At 37.9% G+C, this 27,819-nt stretch overlaps 1 protein-coding gene across 2 annotated transcripts in view; it reads left to right on the top strand.

Moving 5' to 3' along the window:
* Positions 1 to 27,819, top strand: part of lpar1 (lysophosphatidic acid receptor 1) — an 81,393-nt gene that overhangs the window by 38,553 nt on the left and 15,021 nt on the right. The window contains exon 1 of one of the 2 annotated variants that reach the window (XM_056252039.1): positions 20,096 to 20,345. The exons of the other annotated variant lie outside the window; for it this stretch is intronic. The gene's annotated coding sequence lies outside the window, so the exon portion shown is untranslated. Of the gene's footprint in view, positions 1 to 20,095; positions 20,346 to 27,819 lie in introns of those variants that run through there. 2 annotated transcript variants of the gene reach the window in all.

The following is a 27,819-nucleotide window of genomic DNA, read 5'->3' as shown; positions in this document are numbered from 1 at the left end:
TAACAAGGCATGATGGATCCATGTTCTCATTCTGTTTACGCCAAATTCTGACTCTAACATCTGAATGTCTCAACAGAAATCGAGACTCATCAGACCAGGCAACATTTTTCCAGTCTTCAACTGTCCAATTTTGGTGAGCTCTTGCAAATTGTAGCCTCTTTTTCCTATTTGTAGTGGAGATGAGTGGTACCCGGTGGGGTATTCTGCTGTTGTAGCCCATCCGCCTCAAGGTTGTGCGTGTTGTGGCTTCACAAATGCTTTGCTGCATACCTCGGTTGTAACGAGTGGTTATTTCAGTCAAAGTTGCTCTTCTATCAGCTTGAATCAGTCGGCCCATTCTCCTCTGACCTCTAGCATCAGCAAGGCATTTTCCCCCACAGGACTGCCGCATACTGGATGTTTTTCCCTTTTCACACCATTCTTTGTAAACCCTAGAAATGGTTGTGCGTGAAAATCGCAGTAACTGAGCAGATTGTGAAATACTCAGACCGGCCCGTCTGGCACCAACAACCATGCCACGCTAAAAATTGCTTAAATCACCTTTCTTTCCCATTCTGACATTCAGTTTGGAGTTCAGGAGATTGTCTTGACCAGGACCACACCCCTAAATGCATTGAAGCAACTGCCATGTGATGGGTTGATTAGATAATTGCATTAATGAGAAATTGAACAGGTGTTCCTAATAATCATTTAGGTGAGTGTATATATATATATATATATATATATATTGATTTTTTATTTTACTGTTAAAACTGATTTATGAGCATTAGCTATAAACACAAAAACACACGTCATTGTTGTCATCTGTGAATTCAGTCAGTCGTGGAAAAGCTGTTTCGTCATCAGCTCTCCCGGTACTTTAATGCCGTTCGTCAGTGATGTGGCGTCGCATGAAGTCGAACACACCTAATCTCTTAATCAAAACACAGACAAAAAAGCAAACTTGTTTTGTTTTGGTCATGCATGGTTTACATAACTACACAATTTTGTTTTGGTCTTCCTAAGTTTACCTAAGACTGAACGGCGCAGCATTTCACACAACCACTGTTAACTACATAACCATTTGTTCTTCTTGATTGTTGACGTTGTCAGTGGGCAGTATGGAGGGCTCTTTCAACACTTCTGCTATTGTTTTGACATCAAAGCTTTACACTTAGCACCCAGCCGCTAATAAGCCATCAGCGAGAGTGAAGACATCCCAGCAGCTGCTGTACTGGAGGAGTGTGGGGTTTTACAGGGGGATGGGATGACCGGACGCAGCTCATTGTGTGCAAAACTGACCTCCACATAAACCTCCTGAATTCAGCATTATCCTTCTCACTTTCTCTTAACCTAAAGACAATTTCCCATTCTTTTACTTCTCTTATCATTTTACTTCAGATTAGATAAGCAATCTTGCAAGCAAGAAGTTATCTCCGTTGTAGAAAACAACAAAAATCTGATGCCATTAGAGAACTTTACAACCTAGTTGGAATGAGAAACCTAGTCTACATGACCCAACAATGTATTAATGATTAACCTTTAATATAACAAGAATAACATGAATAAATGTTCAATATTTGGAATCCCCAAACTCAAGAACTGTACACAGTTATGGGTCTTGCTGAGAATAGTCTTTGCTGGACCTAAACTGGTACAGAGAACCAATGATGAACCTTAATCTATCATCAGAGTTTAGAAGATTCAGAATGTGTGTTTTTACAGCAGCTTTAACCGAGCCTTACTGTTATTTATGATGCAAACCATCATATCGGTCAACCTCACAACATCTGAGCAGGACATGCTTATATTAATTATCTTAATTATATTACACTACCAGTCAAAAGATTGAATAATTATAATGTTATGATTGAATGTTTTTGGAAACCTCTTCTGCACACCAAGACTGCATTTATTTGGTCAAAAATACAGTTGAAAATAACAGTTTTCTATGTGAATATATAGTCAAATGTAATTTGTTCCTGTGATGAAAGCTGATTTTCCAGCATCATTACTCCAGTCTTCAGTGTCACATGATCCTTCAGAAATCACTCTAATATGATTTGATGCTCAAGAAACATTTCTGATTATTATTATCAATCTCTTTGTGGGTTTAAACTATGACTGCCTTGTTATTTTGCATGGGTGTCACAATGAATTAAAGCTTTGCAAAAAGAAAAGAATAAGAGTATAAATGCATTAGACATGTTTTTTATTAAATAAGATTCATTAATAACTACTGTAAACTGTGGTTACAAATAATAGTCCCCTAGTAAAAGAAAGTAGTTTTTGCTCACAATGTTCCCTTTTAAAAACCTGGGACCTTCAGTCGACCGTTTGATGTGTTCCAAAAGCGTGTGATGTCCACATCACTGAAACGGGCCACATTTTACAAAACCTCAGACTGCCAAGATCTCCATTTATGAAAAACCTGAGTTTGCTTTTTAGTGCTTAGCAGCACAACAAGGCTTTCCTTTCTCTCCTGCGAGCGGAGTCCGTCTGGCTAATGTTGGAGGAGCGTTTGGGAGCCAAGGGTCCTGCAGTCACTGCTGACTTCAAAGCCGTAACCTGAGTCTCTCTGCAACTCCACAATAAATCAAATAAACCATTCACTGGGTGTTTAGGGGGGGAGTGAGACGGGCCAAACGCAGCGACTGAGAAAACAAGCAAGTGAAAAAGGGGAGAGAAAGAAACAGACAAACCCCAAAGACAAAAAGAGAGGGACAACAAAATCAAAAGGAACCATGCACTGTAAAAAAAAAAAAAAAAAAAAAAAAAGAAGTTAAAATCACGGTAAAAAAAACAGCAGCAGTGGTTGCCAGAAGTTTACCGTAAAAAATAAGGTAGCAACATTATAGGTTGATCATACCTTGACTTAAATTTACAGTAAAAAAAAACATCATGGTAACACACCATTTTAAAAAGCAATAAAAATTAACTTAACAACATTAGATGTAACATAAAACCCTAATGTACATAACCGATTAGAAGAAAAAAAAAACTAATAAAAACTATGAAGAAACATAAAATACATCAAATTTGAAGTGTCACGCAGGGAATTATTGTGAGAGTGTCCGTTCTCGTTTTTTCACTGTAAATTATACAATGACGTCCACAAACTGTAAATTTTGCAGTATTTTACCATCTTATCTATCACAGTTATTCTTAACCAATTAACGTTTTTTCACCGTAGCATTTTTACACTCATTTTTTTCAGTGTGGAAATAAAGGAATGTTACAAAGTAACAGAGAAAGCCTTCGCAGACAACAATTATAAGACATATTAATGTGACTACTGTAAACAGCTAGGCCTAATCTCTACTTCACACCATTGCTTCAACGTCTCGACTTGTTTGGGACACATCCTGCACTGTATTTCAACATTACACCAAGTGCCTTTAAATCTCTATCAGTTACATTTCTCCTGGGAAGTTTTAGAAGAAACACCTGATTTGATAAGTGGGAGTAAGTCTCCTGAGCTATAAAAGATGAACTCTGAAAAGCGTCTGTCCAACTGCAGAGCTAGTCTGAATGCTACAGGTTGCCATCAAAGGCCTGTATGGTTGGGGTTCACGGCACAACAACTGGAGGCCACGAGGCCGTGAGAGGTTAAGGAAGGACATCTCAGCGAGGGGGAGAGCTTCCCGCTGAGCCTGCTGGAGAATGCTAGGTATTTCTCGTCTTCGAGAAAATGCAGGAATGCAAAGGGAGCTGACTTCCCAAAGATAACATCAACCTTATATCTAGTACATGGAGATTTACATTTACATTTAGGCATTTGGCAGACACTTTTATTGCATTTCAAGCTACACATTTTGTGGAGATGTGCGATTATAACCCTGTCAGCCTCATAATCATCAAGCCGACACTGAAGTCACTGTTTATCAAAGTCTGGACACTAGTCTTCATACTGAGTATTAGATTGATGGATGGGAGTGACCTTTCTAAGGTTTTAGAACAAAACACACACACACACAAACAGTGGCGAAAAAACGAAAGGGAGTCGAGGGGAAAGAAACTAAAGTGCTTTATATGGATTGCAAAAGTTGTTTGGACTCGAGCCTGCTCCGTCGAGACCTCCACCCTTCATTGGTTTGTTCCTCTTTCGCATGTCCCATCATTTTATAGTTCAGGGTAAGACTGCAGCCAACTTCTGCATTACATCACAACAGGTGGTTGGTCATATCCTTGCCTCTCACCCTCCCTAAAGAGACTCTAAACAAATACAGACACATGAACCGATTTCACTCTCTTTAATGTGCCTAGAATGTGGGTTAACACCCATTGGGGTTGTTTCAAGACTGACTAATGTTATAACCTCAGCACTGACTAAATGATTACAGTTCATTTAGCATTGAGGATATACTAGTGGTATGCTAGGGCTTTTTAAGATGTTCAGTATACAGGAATAGTTCACCAAAACAGCTTTCAATTGGACTACAAAAGTCATCTACAGAAAGGGTGCACCGACAAACATCAGTTTCAACACACTCTCATGGCAATTTGTCACTGCTTTGTAACATTTTGGCTAATTGGTGTGAATTTGTGTGTTTTCGTATAATCTGCTTACGCCCCACTGAAGATAAAGTGTAGAGGCTTAGAAAATGTCATGCTTACTTTTTAGCAAATATTGCACGTTTCTTGATGGGGGAAAAAAGAATGGATTGACGTCAAACATAATAACCAAATATCATTAGGCATTTTAACACATTGTCGTGGCAATTCGTAACTAATTTATATATTGGGAACTAATAGGTGACTAATTGGCACAAATGAATGCAGTCTCATTTGTATTGTATTGTATTTTCAATCTGCTCACGCCTCACTGGTGATTAGAATTAGAATTAGATTAGATTAGAACCTTTAAACTTGTTTTTTTTTTGTTGCTAAAAATCTTACATTTCCGTATGAATCACATCATACACATTCATACAAAACGAGCAAAATAGTTACATTTTCTAATGAGAACGAGTTGGCCATTTTAAGATTTAGAGGACACAGGAATAGTCCATTCAAAAAGCTTTCAAATGGACAACAAAAGTCGGTTACACTTTATTTTAAGGTGTCATTGTTATAGTGTAATTATATATTTAAGTACTAAGTAATACTAAGCAACTACATGTACTTACTATAGGGTTAGGGTAGGATTAGGATTTGGTTGAGGGTTAGTTGCATGTAATTATGCATAATTTACTGTTATTACTACGGCAAGTACATGTAACACATGTAACAAGGACACTGTAATAAAGTGTTACCCTAAAGTCTTATGGTCTACAAAAATGGTGCATTGATGCCAAAAATCATGATCAAACGTTTGTTTTACGTTTTGGAGTTGTGAATTAATTATACAAATTCATACAATCTTATATGTTATGCTTATTCCAATCTATGGTCAATGGTCAATTGTCCACTTTAGACATTAAATAAATACAAGTAACTTTGCAACTACATGTCAACTTACTCTCATTAGATTATTAGTAGACTGTTTGCTTAATATCTGCTAACACTTTATTTTGATGCTCCCCAACACACATTCAACTGACTATAATTAATTTTGCAACTACATGTCAACTTATTCTATTAACCCAAACCCAGCGTAGCCTAGCCTAACCTAACAGTCTACTAATACTCTTACGAGAGTTAGCTGACTTTTAGTTGCAAAGTTACTAGTCAGTAGAATGTCTGAAGTGGACCATTGAAATAAAGTGTTACCAAAAAGAATGTTCTGTATGAATGTGTGTAGTATGAATGTGATCTGGGCATATTACATTCGTCATGTTGTCTTTGTCATGTGACTTTGTCATGCGGCGTCAGTTCCATTGTTTCACTGCCGTTTACAAATCCTCTCCCATGGGATAGTGAAGTGTTCATTAATCCACACTCAAGAATCTCGCAGTATTAGGTCATCCGGGTACTTTTTGTCTGCTATTTAATGAATACTGTGAATTCAGACATACTTCTCTTCTCACACAATATTGCAAGAGTGTATATCAGGATGTAGCACACGACCAAACCTCACCTACGTCAATGCTACCATATTTGATTTGTAAAGATATTCAGTGAATATAGCGTCTTAAATTTGGTAATGGGGTCTCATAATGGCTTCAGAACACTTGGAATTTAGCGCACCAACCACATGGACTGATGTGATTTGTTCAGTCATTATGGAGTTTGACAAAACAAGTCCCCTTTCACTTTGATTATGTGAAGAAGAACAACTAGGATATTCTTCAAAGGAAGAAGAAAGAAGGTCATCCATGTGTTGAATGACTTGAGTTTGGTGAGTAAATGATGACAGAATTTTCCCATCTTGACAAACTCAGCACAGACGTCCATCTGAATGGATATGCATGACTCTGTCTTGGACAACAAGGCTAGATATCCAGCTGTGTATGCTTGTGCAACTCTTTCAGACAATAATTTCCCTGATGGACTGTGTAAGTAAACGGTCATCCTCTGTCTTGCACTTCAGTGCAAGCTAAACAGGCCACCCAGGACATGAAAGCCTCCAACCCACACTGTCAGAGCCTTTACTGAACAGGCCTCCCATTGGAGATCTCTGGCCCTTCTCCAAACAACAAATTAAAATGTTCTACCCATCGAGCTCCCCTTGTCTCTATTATTTATGTATCAAATATATAACTGAGCTATAGTCCCTCCCTGTAACATAATAGCATTCATTACAGTAAAGAGGAGTAATAGACCTGTTCTACAACTTTGATAAGCAGCCAATCCAACTGAGACAGCGAAAACTGTACAAAAGTCCCAATGTAAAGATTAGTCTAATAGAATAATGCTCTGTTTCTTCGCAGTGATGTTGTAGCACATGCAAATGTCTCGCAGGGCCCAGAGAAGCTGTATGTCAACTTTACGTGTGGAAGCCATGTGTATGATGGTGAGCGTCATCCCGAGAGAAAACCCTCAGCTGTACATCCTGTTAGTGGGTCAATGGGAGGTCTAATGCATCAATGAGCCTCTGGGTAGAGCAGTCACATCCAGTAATGTAGCTAGCTTAATCAGTTTGGCACATGTTGATATGACATAATTTGAACCATTTTTCCAGGCTAAAATTTGTTGCACATTACTGGAACCAAACACAATACTATCTCAATCATTTGAGAAATCCAAAACAGGCTCGTTGGAAAAACATGCCTCTTCCTACATTTCTGCAAAACGCTTCATACAAATCATTGCACTTTCAGACTGAAACGAACACTAGAGGCAGTAAAACACCAAGAACTTTTATTCATTTAAACACAAATTATGATTTTTGTGTGTTTCCTAACACAATACTATGTTATGACCTCAAAACACATTTACCATATAGTGCATGATTTGTGAAACTAATACATTTTTATGTTTGCATGAAATAACCAGCTTCATATGTTTGGCTTTTCTGACGACTAGCTCGATAGCTCACCTGGTGCAGCATTGCACTTGCGATGCGAAGCGCTCGGGTATGAGTCCTGTCAAACATGAGTATAAAAGAGCTCAAAAAGGTCATAGGGCCCTATCATACACCCGGCATCAGGCGCGACGCAAGTGTTTTTGCTAGTTTCAGCCTGACCCAATTATCATTTTCACGTCCTGCGCCATGTTGTGTAAATAGCAAATGCATTTGTGCCCATCTGTTCGCCCATGGGCTGCTGGTCTGTTCAGGCGCATTGTTGGCGAGTTGCTATTTTGAGGCAACTGAAATAGACTGCGCCATTGACCAACTCAAACCTGGTCTAAAGTCAATAGCGCAATATGTTTTTTGTTATGTAAAGGGTGCATTAGTAATATGAGCATATATGCGGGTCCACAACGCGTGTACACTCTTATTACACACACAGGGACGCGCAGCAGCACACAAACATGCCAAATATTAAAATTACAATATAAAAGATTATTATTGTGTAGATAAAGATATGGTGGAATCCGGCTTGTCCCGTAGATGGTCTCGCTTTAAGCTCGCGCACGAGCAGATCTGTTTCCTCGCTAGTGAAGTGTTCAGTTTTTCTGCTTGCAAATTCTGCTATGTAAATAGCGAATCCATCATGACGCGAGCGCAACTGGCTTTTAAAGGGAATGGGAGATGAGACTCTGATTGGTTTATTACATCTTACGCCCAAAACACACCCATTACTCATTAAGAGAATAGGGACAACCCTTTAAGACCATGCGCCGGGAGCGCCGACCATTTTTCCCATCGTTAAACTAGCAAAAGTGGATTCAGACACGAACTAAGTGCACTTGCGCAGTGTGCTTTATAGATTATGTACTTAAATCGTTAAAATAGGGCCCATAGAAGCACACTAAAATGGGATGGTTGCTTCAGCAATAAATCTGTTAGATTTAGGGTCGAGTTTAGTGTTGGTGCTATGTTATTTTTTAAACATGTTAGAGCATTAACCTTTTAGTGCTACTCACCGAATATTTCTTTTCAGAACTTCTGTACAACAACCAACGCAATAAAATGTTGTCAGATTCACATTCATTTTGGACGTGCTTTCAACGCAACTTACTTACGAAAACATGCAAGAGGCAACATAATATTAGATTTTTTTCTGGATTGCCTTCCAGGGTAAAATACACTCACCTAAAGGATTATTAGGAACACCATGCTAAAACTGTGTTTGACCCCCTTTCGCCTTCAGAACTGCCTTAATTCTGCGTGGCATTGATTCAACAAGGTGCTGAAAGCATTCTTTAGAAATGTTGGCCTATATTGATAGGATAGCATCTTGCAGTTGATGGAGATTTGTGGGATGCACATCCAGGGCACGAAGCTCCCGTTCCACCACATCCCAAAGATGCTCTATTGGGTTGAGATCTGGTGACTGTGGGGGCCATTTTAGTACAGTGAACTCATTGTCATGTTCAAGAAACCAATTTGAAATGATTCTAGCTTTGTGACATGGTGCATTATCCTGCGGAAGTAGCCATCAGAGGATGGGTACATGGTGGCCATAAAGGGATGGACATGGTCAGAAACAATGCTCAGGTAGGCCGTGGCATTTAAACGATGCCCAATTGGCACTAAGGGGCCTAAAGTGTGCCAAGAAAACATCCCCCACACCATTACACCACCACCACCAGCCTGCACAGTGGTAACAAGGCACGAGGGGTCCATGTTCTCATTCTGTTTACGCCAAATTCTGACTCTACCATCTGAATGTCTCAACAGAAATCGAGACTCATCAGACCAGGCAACATTTTTCCAGTCTTCAACTGTCCAATTTTGGTGAGCTCTTGCAAAGTGTAGCCTCTTTTTCCTATTTGTAGTGGAGATGAGTGGTACCCGGTGGGGTCTTCTGCTGTTGTAGCCCATCCGCCTCAAGGTTGTGCGTGTTGTGGCTTCACAAATGCTTTGCTGCATACCTCGGTTGTAACGAGTGGTTATTTCAGTCAAAGTTGCTCTTCTATCAGCTTGAATCAGTCGGCCCATTCTCCTCTGACCTCTAGCATCAGCAAGGCATTTTCGCCCACAGGACTGCCGCATACTGGATGTTTTTCCCTTTTCACACCATTCTTTGTAAACCCTAGAAATGGTTGTGCATGAAAATCGCAGTAACTGAGCAGATTGTGAAATACTCAGACCGGCCTTTCTGGTACCAATAACCATGCCACGCTCAAAATTGCTTAAATCACCTTTCTTTCCCATTCTGACATTCAGTTTGGAGTTCAGGAGATTGTCTTGACCAGGACCACACCCCTAAATGCATTGAAGCAACTGCCATGTGATTGGTTGATTAGAGAATTGCATTAATGAGAAATTGAACAGGTGTTCCTAATAATCCTTTAGGTGAGTGAATATTCCACATTACTGGTACCAAACACAATACCATATCAATAATTTGAGAATTCACAATGTGTCCCTGACTTTAAGCCGAAAGTCAAAATCTGGCTTTGCGAGTCCAGATGTTAGCTTGTGAGCATGTTAGCATGTAGGCAAACACGAGGCTAACCACATGCATTTACACTAGGGTGGGTCTACACACAGCAATGAAGTGCTACAAGCTGTTAGTACAGCCTGAAATTGACAGACTTAACCAGAGCAAAATATGACGCAGCAAGTGTTTTGGATAGCCTCCTGTCAGGAAATTTAACTTGTTAGGATTGAACGCCACAAAATGGGCATTTAGCTCCCTTTTTCTTTTTCTCCCTTCTTTTTTTCTTTCATAAACTTTATAAGGAGTGTGCTTTGTGTTAAACCATCTGTATAACACATGTCTAAGGGTTAAGAGCGTGATTTTATACAAAACACCAGTTCCCATCCAAAGGCTTTTAACATTCTTCTTCAACTATTCGCATTAGGAAAACATTATAACAAAGATGAAGTGTTATAGAGGCTGTTAAAGAGACTGAAGAATCATTTTAATGGAACGTATAATCATATCTGTAACTTTGGAGATGATATATATCAAAACTGGCTTGTATAAAAGTCACTGTGACTTATTCATGTTCCTTTGATCTGACCTTGATTGTGTTAATGGACAGGAAGGTGTGTGTGTGTTTGAAATGGAGATCTGTGAAAGAACTCTCCTGATAAATCCAGAATACTGGCCGTCAAACTGATGCTAATTACTTGATCAGATGATTATTTTTTTAAATCAGTGAACTAAATGCTTGTTTTTTTGTTTGTTTTTTGCTGACTTTGAAAATCTCAAGTAGTGTAAACATAAAATAACGTTTTTTTTATTATTATTAATTTAATATGTGTCATAATAATCATTAAGTTGTTGGGTGTTACACTGTTTGACAACGCAGGTAAACCGTTCTAATGAACGTCTTTAAAACAAAAACATTTTTGATGATGAATGATTCTGAAGAAAATCTAAAAAAAAAAAACTATTTTTAATAAGTTATTTTTAACTGAAATAATAATTAATTGATTGTAATAATGCTGAAATAAAAAGTAAATATTAGATAAAAGAGTATAACAAAGTTGAAATACTTTTCACTGATAATTAGAAATGTTGCCTTGTCAACTACCTGAAATAAAATAATTATTAAAATGACTAAAACTGAAATAAAAATAAAAATAAATTATAGCTATTTAGAATAAGAAAGAATAACAACGACAAAACCTAAACATAATAATAATAACAATAACAAATAATTGTTTTAATTAAAATGAAAATTGAAAATATAAAAATAAAAGTTAATTCAAAATATTAATACCTAATATATATATATATATATATATATATATATATATGTGTGAATACAATTTTGTTTTCCAAATAATTTATACAAATAATTTGTGTATATAGCTCCTTTAAGGCTTTTAATTTGAGTTTTTCCATGCATTGATGTCAGTTTGGTAACACCACATAGAAGTGCAAAAATAAATAAATAAAATAATAAATAAATAAATAAAATTCAAGCTGCACACAAAAAAAAAACATGAATGTTCATAGTAGACGAGTACATTGTCCATTGTCTTTATAAAATGTTAATAGTTTAATCTAAATTTGCATTGTGTCATTGACCAATATTGTTTTCTCTATCATAATGTAAAAAACAAAAGAGGCTCATATGTTGTTGTTATCAGGCTGTAATACAAAAACGCAGATGTTCATAGCCTGGTGGTATGTCTAATGCCAACAAGTTCCTCTGCTCTCTCTCCAGGACGGCCGAGACAGAGGTAGAGTAGGGGGTTGGGGGTAGAGAGGGGGGTTAATTGGTTCCTTATGTCCAACTACACCACGTTTTCCTCTAAATAACAGGGCTTTTTTGTTTCAAATAATGACTTTTCCATCCTTTTCCATTTGCGATGGTAGAGGGCAAAGCAACAAACTCAATAATTAAGTGATCAGTAGTTCACATTACTTTTTTTTTTTTTCAAGTTCAGAATTTTGGTATTACACATTACTAGAGTAATGGATATTCTCAGTAAAATGTGGGTGTTTATTGCCTATGCAAAACTCACTGCCACAATACTAGGATGTTCTGGACGGTTGCCAGGGCATTGCTATGTGGTTGCTAGAGGATTGCTAGATGCTTACCTACTGATCCAAGTTAAAACTGCCATTATTCAAGGATGTTTTCCACCATTTGATAGCTACTGTTGCTTCAAAGGTAATCTATGTATAATAACTATGTAATTAATATAATAACTTATTATGTTATCGGTACTCTTTGCTCAAAAGCAACAGTAGCTTTACCCAAAACCAACACTGGCAAAAGATATTTTATTAGTTGGCTGCATAGCACCTGTTTGCTCAGCTTGTGAATTGACTGGTTGATCAAAACCATGTAGATACTTGGGGTAATACGGACCAGACCTCAGATGTCTTTGAAGATCCTGTTTTATGTTTTTTCAAACAAGCGTCTCTCTTCGATTTTTCGCCTACGGAGAGAGGAAAGCGTTAGAACGGTAATATTGAAGCACCCCAGTTTATGTGTGCCTATATGGAAGGCATTAACTCAGAAATTCCTTTGAATCTGTGAGTAAACTGACAAGATGGTTGGATTTGGAGTTGCAATTGGCTTCAAAGGGATTCACCAATCCTGCCATGACCCCCAGGACACACCCACGGTGAGGTATCGCTAACACGCAGTGAAAATGTGATTACTGACCTCACTGACTAAATAACAAACATATGTAAAGAAAGAGGCACTCAGCAGTTCCTTACAACCCTCATGTAGAAGATCTCACATCCTGCAAGGAATGTTAAAGAGTGATAATCTGGTCGTTTTGACAGACAGAACCAACATTTCCTGTTTTAGCTGGTTATCATATGCTGTGGATCGGATTCTGGTCCACAGCATACAATGCATCACTGCTATTATGTTGTCCCCACCAGGCTTTAAAGACGGTCACACGCCAGATGAGAAGCTCTGCATCACAGCAGTCCAAAACAGTGAATCTAATCACCAAAAAGGCAAAACTTCACTTCAACAAAGTAGTGTCGATAAGTTTGATGTTTGAAAAAAAAAAAGTGTTGTAGTGTTGTATTTCAATTGCTGCTATTGAGGTGGATACGGGTACGGATAGGGAAGGGTCGGTGGTATGGGTAAGATTAAGGTACGGTTAAGTTGTAAAGGAAGGGTCAACAGGGTACAAAGACAACACAAAAAAAACATAAAACAACAACAGAAAAATATGACTCAACACCAAGAGGAATTAAAAGCCTGAATTAATAAATGAGTTTTTAGCAATGATTTAAAACTCGAAATAGTCGGAGCCAATCTGATGTGAACGGATAACAAATTACACAGTTTTCGGGCCAACGATTGAGAAGGCGCGGTCACCCCTAAGTTTTAATCTTGATTTTGGAATCGTTAGAAGTGACTGATCGGAAGACCTCAGGGATCTGTTAGATGTATGACGTTTCACTAAGGAATCAAGATATGTTGGTGCCAAACCATTTAAGGATTTAAAGACAAACAATACAAGTTTATATTCTATACAGAAACGAATCGGAAACCATTGGAGTGAAGACAAAATCGGTGTAATGTGCTCACGCTTTCGTGTTCCTGTTTAAAAATCTACGAGTCGGAATAATATCTTGGGGACTAATAGAAGGCTTCAAGTGTTTAACAATCTCTACCAGGGTCGAAATGGAAACAGGCTAAAACTGGTGAAAAAAAGCAGCGCAAGTCGATGGAGGAACTGATGGATCATGATCAGATGGCTGAATAGAAGATCTAATACCAGCAATCTTGTCCATAAAATATGTAAGAAAATTTTCAGAGGCATGAGGATTCAAAGCAGCATTCATTGTACTAAATACAACTCTAGAATTAACACGATACTTTTCAATAAGATCAGAAAAATATTTGGCTCATTTCCTGATAATTAAAAAAAAGTTTTGACCATTTCCTGATAATTTAACAACAGACCCTTAAAAATATCATAAGAGACTTGAAGCTTATCCTTCCTCCACTTGCGCTCTGCACATCTACACAACCGACGGAGAGCACGAGTGGAATCGTTTAACCATGATTCTAATTTTGGTTTAACACATCTGGCCTTCAGAGGTGCAATAGAATCTAAAATATTGGTGCATGCAAAAGTAAAAGAATAGAGTAGCTCATTGTAACAAGGTTCGTTGTGGTGGCAAGAAGGAGGCGGGAACCGGCGAACATTCAAAGATTTTAATAAATAAATAAACAAGTACAAAAATAATACTATATGCCAACAGCCCCTCGCGGACGACTGCTGGCCACACAAAACAGAAACAAAACCTCACATAAAATCAGGCCTGTTCCTCTCTCGCTCTTCACCGTCATCTCTCCTGATTTATGCCTCCACTCCTCCGTGAGAGATACGAGACCGGTGCGTTGCGTAGGTGTCGCTCATCATTAATCACACCACCAGCCTCGCGCCGCTCTCTCACAGCCCACGCCCTCGTCCTACTCGCCACATACCCCCATCACCCCTCGCAGGCTGGGGGGTACCAACGAGACTGCGTCACAGGAAGACACAGAGGATACGACGGCCAGGGAGGAGATGAAGGTTAGTAAAGTCAGGGTAGACACAGGAGGGACCAGAGAAGGGCTGGGAGGAGCAGGAGACTGACCTAAAGCCTGTAGCATAGAAGAAACCACCTCATCCAGATCATCATACAACAATTCCTCAGCTACCAAGCTCAGTTTATGTGCCTCTGCAGCAGGAGTATGGGAAGGGATCCAATCCATTTTGACGATCTCCAACAATATGCCCTCGATGATGGACACTGTTGCCGGCTCACACACCTAGACAGACTCCATATTAGGCTTGGGCTCCAGTACAAAAACAGCCTCTGGAGACCACTCTGACTTGATCTTTGTGGTGTGCTCGGGCTCCGAGTCAGCAGTGGACTCTGGCTGATCCGCAGCTGGCATGGCTGACGGCTGGCTGGGCTCTCAGTCTGAAGTGGGGCTGGTGATGTCCTCATTGGCGAGGCAGAGGGTAAAAGGTGAGTCATTTCAAACCAGCACCCACATACTCGGAGAAGCTCCCTCAAGGACCATCCACAGGCAGGTGTGCCTTCAACCGTTCATTGAGGCTGGTGAAAAAAACATAACGAGTTGTCGGGGTAGTGGGTGAGGCACACCATCAAGAAAGTCCCTCTTGTAATCCTGGAGGGATCCAGCAGGAGGAGATGGACAGCAGGGATTTTTAATGGTTGTGTTCTGTCAAGGGATGCAGTGTATTGATAATCCAAGAAATATGTGTGATGCTGAATGAACAAACTATAATAAACACAGAGCAATAGCATAACACAAGAACAAACATAACATTAACACAAGATGAAGAACAGAGAAGAAGTGAAGGCTTAAATACACAGAGGGAAGATCAGCAACAGAACAGGTGTAGACTAATGGAAAAACCATGAACAGATTAATGACCAAAAGTCAGACAAATGGTGACAAAGAAAACGAAGACTAAGAAACTAAGCAATATAGTGAAACTGAACATAACTATGACAGTGGCGCTCTGTGGCGTGGCAGGATTTTAAACAGGCTCCGGAGACTTAGGCTATGTTTACACGGAAACGATCTGAAGATAAAACGCAAAAGTGGCGTTGCGTTATCACTTTTTATTCTGCGTTTAGACGAGCGTTATGGTTGGGAAATCCGCGTGCATATGGTGACGCAAAAGTGTGTGAAATTCGATGTAGTATGCACTCCAGGCGGCTAGGTGGCAATGTGAAGCACTGCCACACAACAACACCAATATCTTAGAATATTTTGTACAACTGCTGAAAAGACTCTTGTATGTTTTTCAGAGCTGCTAGGGCAACTTGAAGGTCCGGCGTATGGAAATAATCTGACATGTTGGTTGTTATTTTCCTGTACTGGCGCATGCATGTGACGTAAACGCGTACGCAACGAGAGCCACCGTGAGCAGATTTGCGTTTTTACCGTTTAGACGGGAACGCGACGGTGGAGCGTTTTTAAGATTTCCACTCTGGAGGGTGGTTTCACTTTTTTGCGTTTTTAAGCCCCCAAAACACCGTTACCGTGTAAACGAAAGGCACATCCGATAAAATATTTTTACATTTTCACCCGGAATCGTTCTCGTGTAAACGGGGCCTTAGCTGGGTGATGCGGACAGACGCCGCTCATAGAAATCAATGGCAATTAATCTTGTCCATGTAAATTAGCCAGTTCTGGTCCTTGTTAGGTTCTCACCAAATGCCCAATTTTTATGAAGCATAGACCTTTGGGTAGAAATCCGTAGTAGAGTCTTCTTGGACAGTTTTTCCACCAGTACACAATTTGGATGTCTCCCTCATCTGACCCATCCATTTTTGGTCTCCAGAATGAGCTGATGAGTTGTTTTGGGTGTGTTTGATTAGGAAGAGCTCAGAAATGGGTAGATTTGGGTGGCTACAGGAACAGGGTGGGAATTTACGAAGTGCATGTAACCGCACTTACTGAGTGATTCTAGGAGATCTATTCTGCAGAGACTGTGAGTGTTTTATGGACAGTATGTCTTGACTGTGACCTGTTGTGTTTTGCTAGCAAGATGTAAGTGTCACTTCTTGTAGCTTGACAAACTTATTACAGCATAGATGTGGGAGTCGACTCATTAGTCCTTGTTTGACCCAGTTCATAGCTAAAGTGTGTTTACTACAGATGCCAGTAAAATGGTTTTCAATCAAATATGCCTTCAGTAAAGGTCCTCTGTCATTTGCTAGGAAACTACTAAGACACCAAAGCTCATTGCCTCTATCTCCAGTTTATTTAATCGGTCTCTGACAGCAGTCCGGAAGGTCGCCAACCCCTCCACTATATGACCTCCTGTTTCCTCTCACTCTCTCACCCTCATGTCCTGAACTCTTGTTCTAACTGTTTGGCCGGCTTGTTATGGCAGGAACAAGAGACACCGGGTCTCCTGTCAACTCGCCTGGCCTACATGTTTAGAAATGCATGTTTAGAAATGTCCCTATTCCCCCGGAAAAATATGGAGAAAGAAGCAAGTTGAGTTATGACATGCCTGGAAGAATGAGGAAAATGTGGATGTGATTTCAGTGTCATGCTGGTGCTGTTATGCTAATATAATAATGCTGTCTTTTTACCTTAGTGATTGAATTCTTTTTTTGTTGTCTTTTTTTTTGTTCATATAGGATGAGTACAGTTCTTGAACAATTCCTAATGATGGTGCACCAATGCAGAGCAACATGAATGCTAAATTTAAGTTTGGCATTTGATGGTAGAAATACTGTTAAGTAAATAAATAATGCAATTACAGACATTCCTATTTGTAGTTTTGCAATCACTTTTAGAAAGGCTGTGTGAAGAAAAAAAACTCTAAACTCCTCAGGGAAAATAATACTAATCTGAAAGGGTTTTTAATAAAAGATTTGGAATCTAAAAATCCTTAGGACATGTTTACTGCTTACAAAGTTTAAAGTAAAAAAATAATAATAATAATAAGCAATAAGATAGGAAATATAAACCAAATTAAACATTTATTCTGAAAATAACCCTTTAGAATTTTGCTTCTCAAATACATGTATTTTATTCAAGGATTTTTTGGATTGTAGCCTAATGGTGATTACAAACAGGCGAAATCAAAAACAAGGGAGAGCTGGATCCATACACAGTGAGTTCAGAGAACCAGAGAACCAGAGAACCAGAGAACCAGAGAACCAGAGAACCAGAGAACCAGAGAACCAGAGAACCAGAGAACCAGAGAACCAGAGAACCAGAGAACCAGAGAACCAGAGAACCAGAGAACCAAATGATCAAACATACAGCCACCCATGAAGGAGAAAACTTGACAAGTAATACAAGAAACACTGGGGTTTAAATAGACAAGGGATAATTGGCAAAACAATACACACCTGGGAACACTGAAAGAACTAATCAACAAGTAAAACTACAAAGGACTACAAAACATGGCGCAGAACAGGAAATAACATAAAAGTCCACACAAGACCAGGGAACACAGGCTGGGATCATCACAGGTATTTTACAGGAAAAAGATTGTTTGTTTGTTTGTTTGTTTGTTTACAGTGAATTAACGGGTTAATTACTTGTTTCACAATAGAATGTTGATATCTTACAGTGGGCAGTGCAGGCCACTCCAAGGACATTTGACATGTTCATGTTATGAATGCACTGAACAGACAATCTAGCAATGTTTACTGCAGGAAGAAACATTAGTGCTATTGGCTTGAAGCTGAACAGTTTATAAAAAGAAGAAAAGCTTGTTAAACCCAGCTGTAAGTCAGATGTTGCTTCTTGGTACTGTTGTGCAAACTCTAGAAGAAATTTAACATCAGTTTCAATCAAACAACTGATTACACTGTAGAATGTATCCATATTCATGTGAAGGGCTCTCATGGAAACATGTTGGACCAAAATTTGGAGCAAAGGCAAACAGATATGTTCCTAATTCTAAGTAACTAAATTTGTGTGTATAGGTTAGTCCACTGGTAGTGTACAAAGGATTTTACTTCAAATCTACTTTTACTCTTTCCCCGCCATTGATGGAATTTTTCAGTGATCCATGTTTTCACTGTTATACGGTAGGGGGCGATATTACACATCTTCTAAGAAAAGAGTACTGGATCTCCGGATCAAAACATAGGTGAAGAAGATGCAGAAACAAGTGGTTGCTTAAACAAATGTAAAATAACGCGATCATCAAAATATTAAACCGCATATAAATAAAAAAATGCCAAACATTAAAGAATGAGGAAACGACTTGATGATAAAAAAAGATAAAAACTGACCATTGCAAAATAAGAAAACAACACACACTGCTAAAAGTGAACCAAAAATAAGGGAAGTTTTGGGGGTGTTGATGGACTCGATCTACATCTGTGTTCTGATCATCTTTCTGAATCCGATCTGGATGTAGTCTTTGACAAAAATGCGTTTTTCTCAGCTTTTTTTTTTTTGCTGAAAATGTTGCTTTTTTTTAACTTACCCATATTTAAGTTTTTTTTTTTTTAAAGGATGCGAAAAGGAAAAAGGAAAGAGTTAAATGGAACACTTACAAGTTTACTACTGCATTGATATTAGTATACTTACTACATTAAGTAGGCCTATACTTAAAAACATATTTGAGCATTATTTCTAGACTTCTTTTTCGTAAGGGTTGGCATTTTAGATTAGATTGAAATACTGTAGCAGGTGCTGTATATGGATCACAAGTGCCCAATACTTGCATTTTGTTCAGATATTTTAGTTTTTCTTCTTTTGAGAGATGATAAACATGTGTGGCTTAAAGCAAACCTGTGCTGCAGTTTTGTAGATGTTTTGCCCTCTGAAAACTTTCAATTATAGGAGTGTGAATTTGCCTTTCCTTCTGCTTTTCACTTTTGTTTTTTTTATCAGCGATTTCTTTTAGCATCACGTTTTTGTGGAAGTGCTCAATGTGTGTTGATGAACAAAGAAATAAAGAAAGTGTAAAAATACAAACCAAAATAGTGATTCATACAGTAAGTCAGACAATGCTACTTCTCTCATTAAAATGTGCTAATGAGATTTAGGGTGGAGGTCAAGATTATCAGTGAATAATTATTCAAATGTTCAGCTGATTTGATATTCTGCATTTGGTAAACGTGTGTACAGCCAAACAGCCTAAAGTTAAATAATTTAAAATCGTAATCACATGAAGGAATCATGTATTCATTAATGTGCATTATGCATTATCTCAAAAGACAATTTTGGTTTATGTAACATATTTTTTTACTGTGGAGTAAATCATGCATGTTATAGGCTACAATATTTCTAGCCAGTGTGTATGTGTGTGTGTGTCTAGACACTTTTGACCAGTTGGCATCAAGGTAATTTGTGTGGTGCATAAAGTCAGTTTAAATCATTTTCATATTTTAAAACCTACCAAATCTTATTAAAAGTTTGTTCAAACAAAAAGCGGTAAGTGTTTTCTTTCTAGGTAAGTGAGGAATAAGTCAGGACAAAGGTCAAATATATGACATAATCCTCCCCAGAATCAACAACAGACTATATAATCATCATTTAAAAAGTTATCATCATGAATCACAAGCACATACACTGTAAGAAAGGTAGTTCACTCACAGCTTATAAAGTTTACTGAGTGAGCTGACAATGTGTTTTCAATTATACGCAGCGCGCCAACGGTGAGTGTTTGCATTTGTGCGTGTGTGTGTGTGCGTGACGTCACTCTCACATCTCTTCTCTCTCCTCCCTGTGAGAGTGTTGCTGCTGAGTCTCAGTGCTGCAGTTGTTCTCCGAGTAACGGGACAGAGGTGAATTATCCCAGCTCACATGCCGTATGCGCGCGACTGCGAGGGAATAAAATGAATATTCACAAACAGCCGTGGACTAAACAGCGCTGAGCAACAATCCAGCCCTCTCTCTTAACCAGACGCGAGCTTTTAGTACTTTTTTGGAGGAGATACTTTTCAGTTTTGGAATAACTTTGTTGGAGTTCACTGTCACTACTGCAAGTAAGTATTTAATGTCAATTACGGTTTAATATATAAAAATGATTCATGAGATTTGTTTTTCCCCGTATATTAAGTAGGCTATGCATGTGCAGCAAATAATGCAAATTTCGGATCTCAGAAACAGTAACGCGTGGCAGTGTCTGGCAGAAGAGGCTGAGGAACTGAATATATTTTACCCTCTAATTAATGCATCCTCCATCATATTAGTTTAGTGATCCATAAATTAGAAGATATAAATTAGACCTTTTGTGAGTTTTTTTTTTAAGACCGCTTTTTAGGGGGTATGCATTGGTGCCACCCTGTTCCCAAAAGGTGTCAGACTTCAGTGTTTGCCCTAATTTACACTAATACCTCCCCCTCACTTCCACATAGACTAAACTCACAAGAAGATGATAACATGTACCTAACAAAAGGGGAATTGTTTCATACTGTGTTGTGTGTAGGTACTGTTGTAACAACCTGGCTTGTTGTAAATTCAGATTGATAGCAGTCAAACATTCCTGGCCCTTCTGGCCGGCACCCAAAATACACGCCTTGGAATAAAGTATTCCAAACCAGAAAGGACTCATGCAGGTCAATACACGACAATCACCACGTTAAAGTCTTCTGATGCGGTAATTAATGTCTAATGAGTAGGTGTGTTTGGTCCCGATCTGAGTGGACTGTATAGGATCAAACGGAAAATCATGTCAAGGACTTCATTTATTTTCATTTCATTAGCCTGTGTCATGATGTGGCCACACTAGTTGTAGTAAGATTACACATGAAACCACAGTTAAGCTGCCTGATGACTGTACATTTGATTTATTAGGCAATTCATACAGTGAACGGAACCTCATCAAAACTATCAAATAACGCAAATGGAAATTTAAGGATAAAGTTTAGACCAAAACAAAGTAAAATCTTCTATTTGACCTTGCTGGCTGTAAACCCTAACGCTCAAAATATTTCATTAGTTTGAGTAGGGTAAACTTAAATTAAACAAATTAGTTCAATCAAATTGACTTATGAGGTTTTTTTTTTTTAACTTTCTTTTTCTTTTGAGTTTATAAAACTGACACATTTTAAGTAATCTGAATTGTTTTATGAACTTCTTTTCATTTAGACAAACTTAAATTTAGCTGAAACTGGGCTGGGATTTTAGCATTTACTGAACTAATTAGTTTCCTCTACTAAAAATATTTAAGTTGAGATCACATGATCATTTTAAGTTGAATGAATGAATTGGCTTACTCAAATATTTCAAGTTAAGAGCAATTAAAATACTTGCTTGCTTAAACTTTTCTTAAACTTAATGGAATAGTTAACTTCGAAATGAGAATTGTGTCATTATTTACTCACCCTCAAGTTGTTTCAAACCTGTATGAATTTCTTTCTTCTGCCGAACACACAAACAAGATATTTTGAAGAATGTCGTAACCAGACAGCTGATGGACCCCATTGACTTCCACAGTAGGAAAAAGATACTATGGAAGTCAATGGGGTCCATCAACTGGTTACGACATTCTTCAAAATATCATCTTTTGTGTTCGGCAGAAGAAATTAATTCATACAGGTTTGAAACAACTTGAGGGTGAGTAAATGATTTTGACATGAACTAATCCTTTTTATTTTATGCTTATGCAATTTTGATGAAACAGATTACCTACATTTTTTTTTTTTTAGTTTTGTCAACTTATTCGGGTTTACATTGTGCAGTCAGGTGTATCTGACTTTTGATTGGTAGTATTTGTTTGAACCTAGTGTCGACTAAATACATTCGACAAGGGTTTATAGAATAGAATTCATACGGCATGAAAGTAAAAATAAAGGTTTTTTTTTTTTTTTTCTGCATTGTGCTTTTTTAAAATGGGTAGTGCCAAGGTTTTTGGTCTGATGCAAGCTAGACAGAGACAGGAAAGCCTCCCCTTTTCAAAAAACACACATGGTACTCCATGGCCTCCCAGGTCAGGACTGGGAGCAGCCGTGGAGCCGATCGGAGCTGGGATGCCAGTGCTGGTTCCTGCCCTTCCTGCTGTGTGTCAGAGCTGCTGAAGGGAGATATCAAACTCCAAAATGTGTTCAGTGGCCTTCAATTATAGGTACAATGGCGCTTTCTAAATAAATAGGTCGAAATGGGCATGGCTGGGAGGTCCCATGACTTGTTGATGGTTGTATTGTGTGCTATTTTAATGGCCACCCAGTCAGTGGTATAAATAAGATATAGTATTTTGATATATGTGATATTTTGAGATGTGTGGTTTGTTGCTTTGAATGTTGCAGATGTCAAAACAGTTTAGCTTAGCTATAAGGTTTATTGATTTCTAAACTGTGTATTATCTTCATAGGATAATGATTTGTTGTGGTGTTGGTGTCAAGCTGTTATCTTTAGATTGTTTTATGTCCTTACTGGAGTTTATGGCGTCTAGTCTGGTTAACTTCAAAGACAAGCTCACTGTAGGTATTGTGGTAGGCTGTTGTAACTTTGTGATGAGTTGCTTGCTTGTTGGGTGTAACGCACACACACACACACGCACACGCACACGCACACGCATACACAAATAAATAAATAAAAATAAATGGGGTGTATCCTATACAGTATATAAACAAATATTTTAAAAAGCCTTTTGTATGTGTATATATAAGAGAGAGAGAGAGAGATTTGTTTTTTGTTAATGTTTTTACAATTGTACATCATTTTCATGAAAATTACTTCATGTTTCTCCCAAACTCTGTTATGTTTTTTTTTTTTTTTTTTTTTACAATTTATTTTAACCACTTTCAAGTAAAACATTTATGTAATACAATGGTAAAAAAAAACTCAGCTTGAATTAAAAGCAGTAAAATACATGATATATAAAATCAATACAATAAAATTATATTTACTGTAATATTAAGTTGCATCATAGTAATGAAAATACGATTTTTTCCCCCACTGTGGTAGAGAATTATGAGAGGCGGCGGGGAATGGCCTACTTAATTTTTATGAAAATAATGGCATAAAAGCCTTTTGTATATAAGAAAATTGAAATAATTATGAAAGTAATTTCCTTATGCAAAAAAGAGAAAAAAAGTAATGGTCTTAATAACGTAATAATCTTAATATTAAAAATCTACCTTCTTTAGAAAATATAACCTGTTATTTTCTTAGAGTCAAAGACTAATCAGTAAAACTAGTTTAATAAGTTGCAAGTTATTTGTTTGTATTAAAATGTGTGTCTCACTTGGCATATAGTCTATACAAGACTATTCCATTTAACCCAAAAGGAGAGATTCTGAAGAAAGTTCACGCTGCTCCTCTGTAATGGTTAACATGTATTGATGACTCCAGGTTTGTAAATTATGACGGCTGACAACCATTGATGTGTGGTTGACGTCAAACCTGGTGTATTGGATCTTGACCATCTCATATTTGGTATGTTCCTCGTGCAAATCCATTATTATACGACTTGGAATACAGTCATATAGACTTATTTTATGATACTTTTATGCTGCTTTTTGTCATTTTTGGAGCTTGAAAGCCCCTATATCCATCCCAGGGTTATTATTGTTTACTAAAACAAACTATTCCTAAAACTAAAATTAAACAAAAATAAATTAAACCTAAATAGTAATACTAATGACAAAAGCACAAGAAAAAACACAAATTAAACTCAGAATAAGACAAAAGCTAATCAAAAAATAATATTATTATTACTATCGAAACTATAATATTATAAAATAAGACTAAACATCCATTCCACTTTCATTTAGCTTTTTAAGAGTAGTCAGGGCATTTCTATTTTCCTTTTCGTTTCATTAAGAGTCGTTTCATATAGTCATATGGGTTTTGAATAAATGAAGACAGACTTTTCAATTCTAGATGAACTATTTCTTTAATGGAGACAGATGGATACTTTACAGGATTGGTTATGAATTCCGCAAAAGTATAACCTCAAAACTTACCACAAAATCGAACCCCCGTGACCTACTCTGAGCAAAAACTGAGCACTTTTATGTCAGGGAGTAGTCATTTGGAAACCACTATAGCTTAAAAAAAAAAGGAGCGCAAAACAATTACCCCTGAGTGATGGGAAAAATTCGAAATAATCATTTATCCCATTTCCTTCATCCAAGTGAAATTTCCAAATGTTAATCATTGTGTTTCATAATGATTTAGGCAGCCATCTTGTGGGAGTCATTCGGTCTGATGATTGTTTTGCAAGGTTTTATAGCTTCCAGGACCAGATGCTTCCTATCCAGGTTTAAACACTGTTCTGCCATGACATTCCCTTAATTCAGGGAGATAATGCCACCATACACAGCTAAATCAACTTCTAGGTTGATTGCATTCACCAAACAATTCCCATGTTCAGATCTAAAAATGATTGAACCATGAAGATCCAAATGTAGATTCCATTATCTGGGCTTTCTGAAGAACTGGAGGATTGTATGCTTGAATTGGTGTGCTATCTCACTATACACAGTACAGGGCTTCCATGTCAACATTTCCAAATACAACTGCTATTTCGAAGAAGATATGAAGGACCTTATTAGGTGTTTACAGTATTTGTGAAATTAGTTTGAATAATTGAAAATATCTGAGTGCGTTAAGTTTGTTTGTTTTGAATCTTTTATGGTTTTATTACAATCGTCCATGTTAAGGTTTGTTGGTTTTGACAGTGACTCACATTATGGCGGACACATGTTATTTTCGAGTCAATCCTATACAAATCAGTCTGAACGATTAGACTATAGCAAATCTGTCTGCATCTATGGAATTGATTCCGATTGGTGATGCATTTTGAATTTTGATTTCTTGTCTGTTTGTTGAAAAGCATATTTTAGGGTGATTTTTACATTTGGTTTAATTGTCATGCTATGTCCCTGTGTAATGGCCTACAACTCATTTGATGTACTCATTGAAACTCATGCAATGCAATTCAAATATTAACAGTTTTGATTGGATTTGGATTTGATTATTTCAAACCGAGATGAAATGTAAACACAGTAACTCTGCATCAGATAATTGAATGTATGGATTGTGTATATTATAATGCTCTACGTTTTTGCATTTGTGTTTCCTTTATTTGGTTACGTGCTTTCGTCTGTGTCACTGATTGTTACTGGTTACCATAGAAGTGCGATCAGTCAATGTAAGTCAAAAGTGTTTCGTTTCTCTGGGTTCCAAAATAAGTTGATGACATTGTTTTTAAATATAGTTACATAATGAACTTTTAGCTGAGTGTACTCCAATCTCCATGCTACCACAGCTGAATAAAACTAGAGGAAGTACTGAAAGTACTGAGAGCTATTTCCTTCCACATTAATACAAGACAAACAAATGGTGACTCCATTAGTTTTCTGATGGCATCAATACGATAAGTCAGAATGACATGAAGAGAACCTGAGGATGTAACAACGAAGAATTTGACTCAAACAGTTGTGTAGGACGTCCAGAGCTTTCCGTTGCCCATGTAGGACTGGCTCAACAGACCCGGATATTACAGATTTGTGCGTGCCAACTGCCAACCATGCTTTATTTATGTGGCTTCTTAACTTTGGGAGGGGCCACTGCCTCCCTTGGATCCCTACGTCTTTTTGGCGTGGTGTGCCACCAGACTAACCAACTCCATTCTCCTGTGGAGTGCCGCCACCAAGTGTTGCAAAGAGGCTTTTGCTGTAGCAATGCTGTAGATCAGGGATGTCCTGTCCTGCTCCTGGAGAACCAACGTCCTGCAGAGTTTAGCGCCAACCTGATCCAACACACCGCTCTGTGGCCTGTGGCCATCCAGGAGCAGGATTGGACAACCCTGCTTTAGGCAGATGGATGAAGCCCTTACCACATTGAGCCATCAGAAATTGCTTTGTGCAATGTTAGGATGTCCTTAGCTGGTTTGCACATAAGAGATACACTCTTCCCTTGGGATAAAAATAATTTTGAAATGCATTTGATCTCCAGGGTGTTCATGTTTTTAGTCGAGTCTGTCCTCGACGGATTGAACAATAGAAATGAACCGCAGAAAATGTCCACGTCAAAGAGCCCCACTATACGTAATCGCCACGGACTGGTGGTAGTTTAAGCGTGTTTCCCAGCTGGAACTTTTCTGGAAAGTTTGATTGGGCAAGCTCTTTCAAACTGCAGAAAAACAAAATGAAATCTAAAGGTTCTTGGTCACTTTGCTTTTTAGCAGGTTTTCCATTTTGCGGTTTCGCTTACTTCAGCTTGAACCATGTTGTTAGGGTACTACTAACTAAATGGCTATTTAGCAGGCTGGTTAGGTTTCAGGTTTACATGTAATCCGCTGGTTGGTAGAAGTGAGCTAGGTTATGTTTTCTCATTTTCTCTTTTCTTGTGTTTTAAATGAGAATTCAAGGCCACCTAACGTCTAGTACTGAACTAACATCTCAAGGCCAAAAAAGAAAACTATACTGAAACTGCCCACAGTTCTCAGCAAACTCTACTGCACTTCAAAACGATTTTGTAACAGTCCATTCACACATTTGTGGCGCAGATTGTGGTTTAAGAACATCAAACCCTTTCTTTAGGTGGATTTGATGCCTAACTTTAAACATGTTGTGTTTCAGGATTGATGTTTCCAAAGATCAGGTTCTTTGTGATGAGCAATAACAAAGTACTGTTTTTGTGTCATTTATGCAGTCCATCTATAATGTTGTAGCCTCTTCCTGAGGCTGTACGCAATACTTTTGATACTTAAGTATATTTTAAATCAATTACTTTTATTTATATTCCGGATAAGGACCTTTAACTTTTACTCCACTTTCCATGAAGGCATTTTTACATTTACTCAAGTATGACAATTTGGTGATTTACGCAACATTGCGCTTCCCCTATTTATTTACTTACACAGTATATGTATTTATCTGTTTTCATAGACAGAGGCTGTCTGAGAATCATGTAATGTAGGGACACTGTATGTACTTGGAGGCTTGTATGAGCCTAAGGGTGCTAGAGACAGTAGGTGACAGAGACCATCAGCACATCTGCAACCGAGTCCAAGTTAAACCTGAGGTTCAAGTCCATGGAAGAACATGTCAAAACAGGTTTTATGACTCTTGTTGTTTAGAACAGAGTTTTGCTCCAGGGGAACAATTATGCTTACAATGTTCGGACTGAAACAAACAACTTCCTCCCAAATTAGAAGTGTCTAATGGGGTCAAATGGATGTGGTTTCTCACGAATGCAAGGCGTGTATTCGGCTGGGATAGTAATATATAGTATTGTATATATTTAGTTAGCATATAGAACAGTTGGTTACACAATTTCGATGGTCCACTTTAAACATTAAACTTTAAACAACTATAAGTAACTTTCCAACTACATGTCAACTAATTCTCAGTATTATTTAGTATACTATAAGGTTAGTTCTAAAAGATATAAAGTAACTTATAGTCAGTAGAATGTATGTTGAGGATCATCAAAATAAAGATATGAAGCAGACAGTTTACTAAAACTGAGAGTTAGGGTGTATTCACACCTGCCTTGTTTGGTTCG

This window comes from Rhinichthys klamathensis, unplaced genomic scaffold (assembly GCF_029890125.1).
Source record: "Rhinichthys klamathensis goyatoka isolate OS25496 unplaced genomic scaffold, OSU_Roscu_1.1 h1tg000091l_1, whole genome shotgun sequence".
NCBI lineage: Eukaryota > Metazoa > Chordata > Actinopteri > Cypriniformes > Leuciscidae > Rhinichthys > Rhinichthys klamathensis.
This window is presented reverse-complemented; position numbering and strand designations above follow the sequence as displayed.